The following is an 8,898-nucleotide window of genomic DNA, read 5'->3' on the forward strand; positions in this document are numbered from 1 at the left end:
AATACGATGTAGAATCTCAATTCTGTTCCATTGATCTCTGTGTCTATCCTTATGCCAGTACTACAACTACAATTCCAGAACAGTAAACTGAATTGCCTTGACGAAATTCTTATTCTCAAATTACTTGATAATTCAAGAAACTTGTGGGTCTTGATTTTTTTTCATACCTTTTCGAAAAAGAAGTCTTTGCATTGAAGTCTGTCATCTAAAATATCTAAATTGTATGCATAAATCTAAATTTAAATGCTCACCTGCAGGGACCTTTTATATAATTCTACTTTTATGTTGATGTTTGGCAATCTCTCTGAGTATTCTATGAAGCAGTTAAAGAGTCAATTATGAATTGAGACATTCAATTTCTTATCATTAGAATGCTTGATGTTACTCTAATTTAGAAGCTAGCTTTCAATTTCAAGCAAAATCCTTCAAATTATTAATTTTTAAAAAATGTTTATTTGTTATATCCTGCGGACTTAAAGGATTTAAAATGCCTCTAGTCTAAATGCAAGGATTCTCAGAAATGAAAAATCTCTTGACTCTAGTGCAATAGAATCTCTTGATTTAATTGTAGTCTCTGTATTTCTGTTATTGACACTCATAATAGAAAAAAAGTTTAAAAAATATTCGCTAGTTAAAGGAAATATGGTAGCAAGGTGAAGCTCACATGAAGGGGAAAAAATAATTCTCTTGGACTTCCATAGACAGTTGTATTTGGTTCTTTAGCTCACAAGGAAAGATTTTTTTTTTAACTCCCCTAAATAAACAGAGCACAAACTCTTTTCCGATCTTGACCAAGGGGAACCCTTGCTGCAAAGTTTCTGTTGAGATCGCTTGTTGAATTGTGCATGGATCCCCTATTATCTCTGAGAAGATTTTTTATTTTTGTGATTATTTAAACAGTGCTAAATCTTTGCTCCCTGTATTTTATTGGTCATGCTTCAGAACTGCGTGATGGTTAATTTTATGTGTCAACTTGACTGAGCTAGGGGATGCCCAGCTATCTGGTAGAACACTATTTCTGGGTGTGTCTGTGAGGGTGTTTCCAGATGAGATTAGCATTTGAGTCAGTAGGCTGAGTAAAGAAGATCCCCCTCACCAATGTGAGTGGGCATCCTCCAATCCTTTGAGGGCCTGAATAAAACAAAAGACAGAGGAAGGACCTCTCTGTTTGAACTGGGATATCCATCTTCTCCTGCCCTCCGACTTCGGTGTTCCTCATTCTTGGGCAGGAGTGGGACTTAGACCATTGGCTCCCCCGGTTCTCAGGCCTTCGGGTTTGGACTGGACCTACACTATGGGCTTTCCCAGACCTCCAGCTTCTAGATAGTGGGACTTCTCAGCCTCCATAACGTCTGGAGACAATACTTCAAATAAGTCATTTTCTATATATCTATATATATCTTATTGGTCTGTTTCTGTGTAGAACCCTGACTAATACAAACTATTTGTGACAGGCATCTGAGGACAAGAGGAGGCACACTTGGCTAAACCTTGATAAACCGTAGCAGTTCCATGTGAGTCCTAGCTTCCCAGTTTCAGAAATCCAAGTTTATCTGTTCACTAAGAGGTTAACAGGTGTGGAAGACTTGATTCTTCATAACCAAGTTATGAATCTTCAAAACCAAAGGATTTCGTTTTTGAACCACAAAACTCAATGACCATTCATTGAAGGCTCCATGTCACTGAAGAATCATACGCAATGGTTGTTCCCCTTTCTGGTGGGTATTTCTCAAGAAATGAAGTGTCAGATCAGTAATATTTAGTCAACACGCATATAACTGAAGCACACAAAAAAAGGCAGTTCATGGATTTTTAAATAAAAATTTTAATTATTATTTCAAGAATATTTCTGTTTAAATAGTTGAGACTGTTCATACTGTATGATGTTGAGGAATACTAAGAAGTTGTTTCAGCTAAACTTGCGATCAACATCACACATCTCTTTTGCTTGTTCTAGCCTCATCCTTTTTTTTTTTCATTTTACCGCTGTTTCAAATTGATATTCTAATATCCTTTACTAAATGTGTTAAACAGAGGGAGCAAAAGCACCTACCCTGAATCTAGTCATGAGGAAACACCAGACAGCCTGACATTTAGGGACATTCTACAAAATCACTGGCCTGTACTTTTCAGAACTGTCCAAGTCACGATATGCGAGAGACAGAGAGAAAGAGGCACAGACTCAGGAACTGTTTCAGATTAAATAAGACTGAAAGACATGATTATTAAATGCAAATCATGCTCTTGGATTTTCTTTTGCAATTTAGGACCTTGTGGGAACAATTGGTGAAATCTGCATAAAATCTGTAGATATAGACCTAGTCCTAATAGTGTTGTATCAATGTTAAGACCCTAACTTTGATAATTGTTCTGTGGTTATGTAATAAAAGTCCTTAATTTTGGGAAACACACTGAAGTATTTGGGGGATATCCTGTCCGCAATTTACTCTTAAACATATCAGAAAAAAATTAAATATTGAAAGAAAGAAAGAGAAAAGGATAAAAGTCAGTGTAGTAAGATGGTAACATTTGGGGAATTTGGTTGAATTCTTTGTACTATGCTTCCAACTTTTATTTAAGTCTGAAATTATGTCAACATGAAAAAACTTTAAACTAGCGGAAGACTTTTACAGTTTCCAAATTGTTAAAAAATGTCTAACCATACAGTACACAAGAATTATTGTGTAGTAAAAGAAAGAAGCAGCATAGCCTAGTGGTTAAGAAAGAAATCTGGAGAGAGATGTGTGAATTTGAATCCTCGCTGTGATTCAAACGGGTATTTTGGGTAAGTTGCTTAATTTCTAAGTTTCCCTACCTGTAAAACAGAGATGATACTAATGGAAACTATCTCACAAGGTTGTTATAACATTGAAATGAGTAAATATTTGCAAACGACTTGGAACACTGCCTGACACAAAGTGTTGTATAAGTGTTTGTTAAATGGATAAATCTAGAAAAACACTCTGCCTTCATGATATCAAAATCACCTTTAGGAATAGCAGTATTTTAAACTTGAAAAACGTTAAAAAAGTTTTTCTAGAAACAACTGATTTGGATTCTTACTAGTCTCTTCTTGACCCCCTTGGGATTCTTGTAATCTCCCTTGATAATCTCTCGCATTAATTTTTGAGTCAGCTTCATATTAGGAACCTGTAAACTCTGCTAATTTTTACAAATATTTAATATAGTTCTTTCATTTTCATTATTATTTTCAATTATGCAACACATTTATTTAGCATGACTAATTCAAGCGCTATAGGGAGTATAAAAATGGGTAACATTTCTGACCTGAAGGAGTATACAAATTAGGAGGACTTTAATAAGTACTAAGATGGCTACAATACAATGAGAGGTTTGGAGAAGGAAAAAGTGCTGGATGGTTTACAAGAGGGAAAGATGATATCCAGTTAGAGGAAGCAGAAAAGGTTTCACAGAGGATGAGGCCACTATATAAGGTTGAGGAGGAATAAGGCTTTAATAGGCAAGATGGCAAATGGAGTGTATTCTAAGTAGAGAGATGAGCAAAATCAAGGTATAGCAACAAGGCACAGCAGGTGGTACCTTGGGCAAATTATATGAAGTTTAAATAGATTTAGAGTTTAAATTTTAAACCATTGTAAGCTCAGTTTCCTTATCCATAAAAAGGGCGTAAGAATAGTACCCATGTTACAGTGTAGACGAGAGAGAAATGTAATGCATGTGTCTGACTGTAAATGCTCATTAAATGTGATTATTATTTTGGGTACACATTTGTTGGAGCTTAGGTTATACGTAGGGAAACAGGCACATGGAATATATTGGATTAATATTGAGTTGTGGGGATGGAGGTAGAAAGGAGGAGAAATAGTCAAAGTTGAGAGATGTTGCAAAGGTAGAACCTACGACTTCATGACTGACCAAAAGTAAGACATAAAATAAAAGGAAGCTGAGATGATGCCAGGGTTTCAACTTGGACTGCTAGAAGAGTGGTAGTGTCCTTAAAGGGCCATGGGGACAAGAAACTACCTTTTACTATACCTCGTAAATGCTGGCCACTGGGCTAGTGCTTTATTTGTGTTATCTCATATTGGAAAAACATCCTTTTGGTGGGATCATACTTTAAATATACAGGAGCACTTGCTATTTACCATATTGTAGGATGAACCATTTTTTTAATACTACAAAGTCAATTTTTTTCAAATATGGATTTATTTGAGCTTACTTAAAATAATATATACCTATAGCTCTAAATACCCAAGGTAATGTTTATATGCCTTCAAAAATTCTGAAGATGCCATGGTTAACTATTCATTGGATGAACAGTTCATTGAGTACCAGTTCTTTACCAGGTATGATCAACTTAATTAGTTGACTTTAATTCAAAGTTTCCTATCCATTTTGTGGGAAGCAGCTGCAAGGTGGGAGCTATTCCTGGGGCAATTGTCCAAAACCCCATACCTGAAATTTTACTGGAACTGCAGAAATGGAGGGCAATGATTTCACCCTTATATCCTTCACTCTGCCCACATTGGGAACACCTGGAGGCCACTAGGAAGTACTGTGACAGTGACTGGTGCTTGTCTTGAATGAATCTGGCCTTAATGACCAGAGGTTTAGATCCTCTGGTTTAATCTAATTGTATCCTCTGATTGAATTAAGATATTATTTTTTTCTTTCATTTCTTTTAAACAGAATTATTGATCTTCAGAAAATTTAAATAGCATATCTGTATAACATTTTGAAAGTGAGAGCAATATATTCATGTGTTATTTTCCACTAGATCTATGAATTAGGCAAGCAAATATTATTAATTCTGTAGAGGAGGAAGGAGAGGAACCCGTACCCCCTGCCAGGCACTAGTTAATGCTCCTCCTTCCCTCTCTGCCCACCTTGCTGCACTCACTCCACACTGATTTTCTCCTCCTTTAGACCTCTGAGTTCCCAAGCTGAGGGACCCCTCCCTCCCACCCCAGGCAGTCCACAGCCCAGGAATTGAATCTCCTTTGGCTTCTGCTTATTTTCTTTATTCTTTTGAAGCTAACGAAAAGAGAATATCTGTTTTGATTTTTTTTCAATGTCAATTTTTCATAGGTGAGTCCAGAAAGATAGGCAGGACCACCAATTAATCAACACATTGACTGTATAGATAGGATAGCAAAAAACTATTGCCTCACACTGCTTCTGTGAAAATATCATGGAAAATAAAAGGCTGTGGCTCCCTTAATAATAGTGGTGTGGTCAAGAGATGGGCTATAACGTAGAACCTATCAAAGTTACTGAGATAACCATAGGGTCTTCTTGGAGAAGTTTCTTGAGAGTACTAAAGAAAGTTAAAATTCGTGTCACCCACTCTCACCATTTCTTGGTGGATCCAAGATTCTATTGATCTGGACACAGCTGAAATCATCGATACTATTAGTGAATAATACTTTCCTAGTAATGAGATAAGCAATGATTAAAATTTTAGTTCTGTATCACTTGGCAAAGCCATAAAAACGATTTCCACATACAAAGGAGAGGTTCATGAAGAAAAAACTATATTTTTAATAATTTTGATTGAATCCACTAGGTAGAATCAGTATATTATTTCTGCCTCCCTTTACCTTTTCTCTTAAACCATATCTGTTTAATTAAAGATAAAATGGAGATAATTGAATAATTTCACAAAATTTTCCAAGTGACATAATTTTTAAAATGATGGAAAAAACACATGATATTTTAATAGACTTTTCTCAATTTTCTTATTTTGTGAGTAGACCCAACTTAATGATCAACTACGGAAGCAGTATTCTCTGTGAATAATGTTTTGTGTCATGCTGCTATTGGCCTGCTAAACTGATAACTGACACTTAGTCAACAGTTTTGAATGGAAATGATACTTTTGGTGAGTAGGAAATATCAGTTAAGCTTGAGACTGGATGGAAGTGTTCAACTGCCCTTTACTATAAATCAGTTTTAGAATGTCACCTCAATTGACTTTGAAATTGGTCTCATGGTTGTTTTCTTGCTCTTAGTGACACCTGGGTTAGCCTTCTCTTTTAACAAATTTCCTGGTGCCACACTCTTCTATTTATTGGGATGATTTCTCTAACTCGCTGCATTTCTTTTTAAATTCTAACCAGCTGGATTTTTCATTTTTAACAACTCAGTCACCATCCTTCTGAAATACAGTCATTGAAAAGAATTAAAGTCATGCACAATTATGTTAATGGAAATCCTGTGAATTGCTTATTCTGTTGGTATGAAGCTGGAGGCACATTATCTGAAAGCATTGGGTTCATGATACCTGGAAAGTCTAAAAATTAATGTGGTCCATCATGCCTTGTTTGTTAAGACAGGTGGATCCCATTTGCACAGATGTTTTTTTCCTCTCTCTCTTTTCCTCTCTAAGAAGGGAATAAAATATATAGGCCCATTAATCTGCACAGGTCAGCCCCTTTGAAAGGACTCATTCTTGAAAAAGGTAAAGTTGCAGTTCAATTGTGTATGATATACGAAAAAGGGGCAAAATGCCCAGTTCCTTTCACTCTTAGCAATTATAAAGACCTAAATCCTAGTGAAGATATAAGAATCAATTGTCTTGGGTTACCCATGTTTCTAAAATTAATCCAGTGGGCTTACTATGGTTTTAAAAATTGGACATAGATATTAAGGCCTAAAATGAGATAATCACAAAGATTTATATGACAACACATACTGTTATTTTTATAAGGGGGCATTTTACATAAAAGCTGTGTTTGATATACATCATTGGAGTAAAATGTTGAGATTCCATCGAATATGTTTAATATTTATATGTTCTTTTGAAGTATTTTCAAGTGAAGAGACATAAAATAAAAGAAAGAGGAAAGCTAATGACTGTGGAAATAGCCATTTAATTTATTAAAAATATTAACAACTACAGAACCAGGCTTGAAGAGTTTTGAAATAAACAATGGTACTTACATATACAGATTTTTAGCATATGAGTTCGTATTCCTTTCTGAATTAGTTTTTCAAATCATCTCTCTTTTTAGAAGTTAAAATTTAGTATGATGACTAAAGTGAGGAAAAGAGATTGAAGCTAAAGATAGTTACATGAATAGAACTGTTCCTAATACTATTTTAAGCAGGAGAGTAAATATTGAATGAAGGGGTGGTGTGAGGTATGCTAGTTGCAGTCTGTTCTAAGAACAATAGCAGAGGAAAGGACACTCATTTTGGTATTTGAAAAAGAAAAACCAGTGCCTGATAGTTTTAACTCACATTAACAAGTACCTAAAATATAAATGACATTGTAGCATCCTATATAAAGGTAGCATCATATAATGAAATAAGACTCATTATATGTTCTTTATAAGTGTTGCCTGGATTTTTTTTTCAAATTCAGAATTTTCAAGTGCAAGTTTAAAGGTTTTTGAAAGCCGAGTGGTACAGCTTGCTGTGAATTCACAGCTGTTTAATATCCCCACGCTTTCAAGGACCTCCGATAATTGGTTCTAAAGCCAATTTAAGTTGTCTTATCAAGCAACAGGAACTCAAAATGTTGATTGGACTAAGCCATGTCGCATACAACTTCTGTAAATCATGATGTGAATTCTGAGATTCTGGAGAAAGCAATTAAATGACTGTTAAAAATTTAAATATAGGGTGTCAAGTGGAAACTAGCAATTCTTTGAGGAGGGAAGAGGAGAAAAAGAGTGTTTGGAGTTTTGAAGAGTACCTCAAAAGGCATCCGGAAATATTCATACAAAGGGAAAGATTTTTTTTATAGGGTATTTATAGGGATGTAACATATTTGCCAGCAGTGTTTCTCTGCTAGGGATTTTCAGGAGTTGGTCATAAATCATTTTTTTCTTCTTTAACTTCTCTTTGCTCAAATTGGGTTATAAATATCCTGCGAAATGTGCATGTTAAGTGGCTTGGTTCAAATGTGAGTGTATAGGCTAACTCCAGCGAGAATCAAGGGCAGATTTAGCAATGAACTACAATACACAGAGGCTAAAGAATGTTTAGTCGCTTTTCCTAATGCCTTTTTCCAATAACAAAATGTTAGTGACAAATAACTGCACTATGGGTTAGTGCCAAACAAATAGGGGCTGTATATACATAACAATACCTGAAAATAAAAATAAGGAAGGCAAATACAATTCGGATGACCTTGGGAATGCTGCGCAAGTAAATCACGAAGATGAGCGAGCAAGGCACTTGGACCAAGAGCTTGAAACAAAAGGAAAGTTGCTCAACTCATAAGATTAACATTTCTGTTTCCCTAGAAAAGGAAACATCAGAAATAGTTATCTTCCTAAAACAGAACGTTCCAATCGGGAGTTGGAGAAAAACAACAGTATTTTAATACACGTTACAATCTGAAATTCTGCTCGATCTTGCTATATTTATAATTTTCCAATATGCTTTAAAGGTGGAAAATAGAATTAAGAGGGTTGGCAATGTTAGGCGAAAATTTTTGATTTAAATAATAGGAATCGGGAAGTAGAAGGGAAAATAAGTCACACGCTGCCTTTATTGTTCTTCATAAAGGTTATGGCTGGAGAAGCAAGCCACATCGGAGTCTCTGTGGCGCAATCGGTTAGCGCGTTCGGCTGTTAACCGAAAGGTTGGTGGTTCGAGCCCACCCAGGGACGCTCCCTCTTTTACGGGCTTGCCGCTGGTAGTTTTGCACAAATTTCGGAGTTCAGGCCTCTGGGCTACGCTGGGGTGGATTTCCAGGGGCCAGAGACGAGAAACCGTGGATTTCACTTCGCCGTCCACCCAGGGGGTGGCTCTTCGGCTTCCGGGCGCGCTGGGGGCCCCTCCTCCAACCGCCTCCCGCAGCCGGCGGCCAGGTGGGCTCTTCCTGCCCTCCCCCGGGGCTGGCGTGTGGATCCGGCGCCCCAAAGCCGGCACATCCTTTCGCTTCCACTCCCTCAGTTCCCAAAC

The 8,898-nt window shown here is 36.6% G+C and overlaps 1 non-coding gene across 1 annotated transcript; it reads left to right on the forward strand.

Annotated features, from left to right (window-relative positions):
* The first annotated feature begins 8,529 nt into the window (after window positions 1-8,529).
* TRNAN-GUU (transfer RNA asparagine (anticodon GUU)) lies at window positions 8,530-8,603 on the forward strand. The gene has a single exon. It is a non-coding gene; the product is annotated as a tRNA-Asn (tRNA).
* The last annotated feature ends 295 nt before the right edge of the window (window positions 8,604-8,898 follow it).

The sequence above is a fragment of the Ceratotherium simum genome, chromosome 32 (genome assembly GCF_057802395.1).
Source record: "Ceratotherium simum simum isolate JZ-2026a chromosome 32, ASM5780239v1, whole genome shotgun sequence".
In the NCBI taxonomy this organism is placed as follows: Eukaryota; Metazoa; Chordata; class Mammalia; order Perissodactyla; family Rhinocerotidae; genus Ceratotherium; species Ceratotherium simum.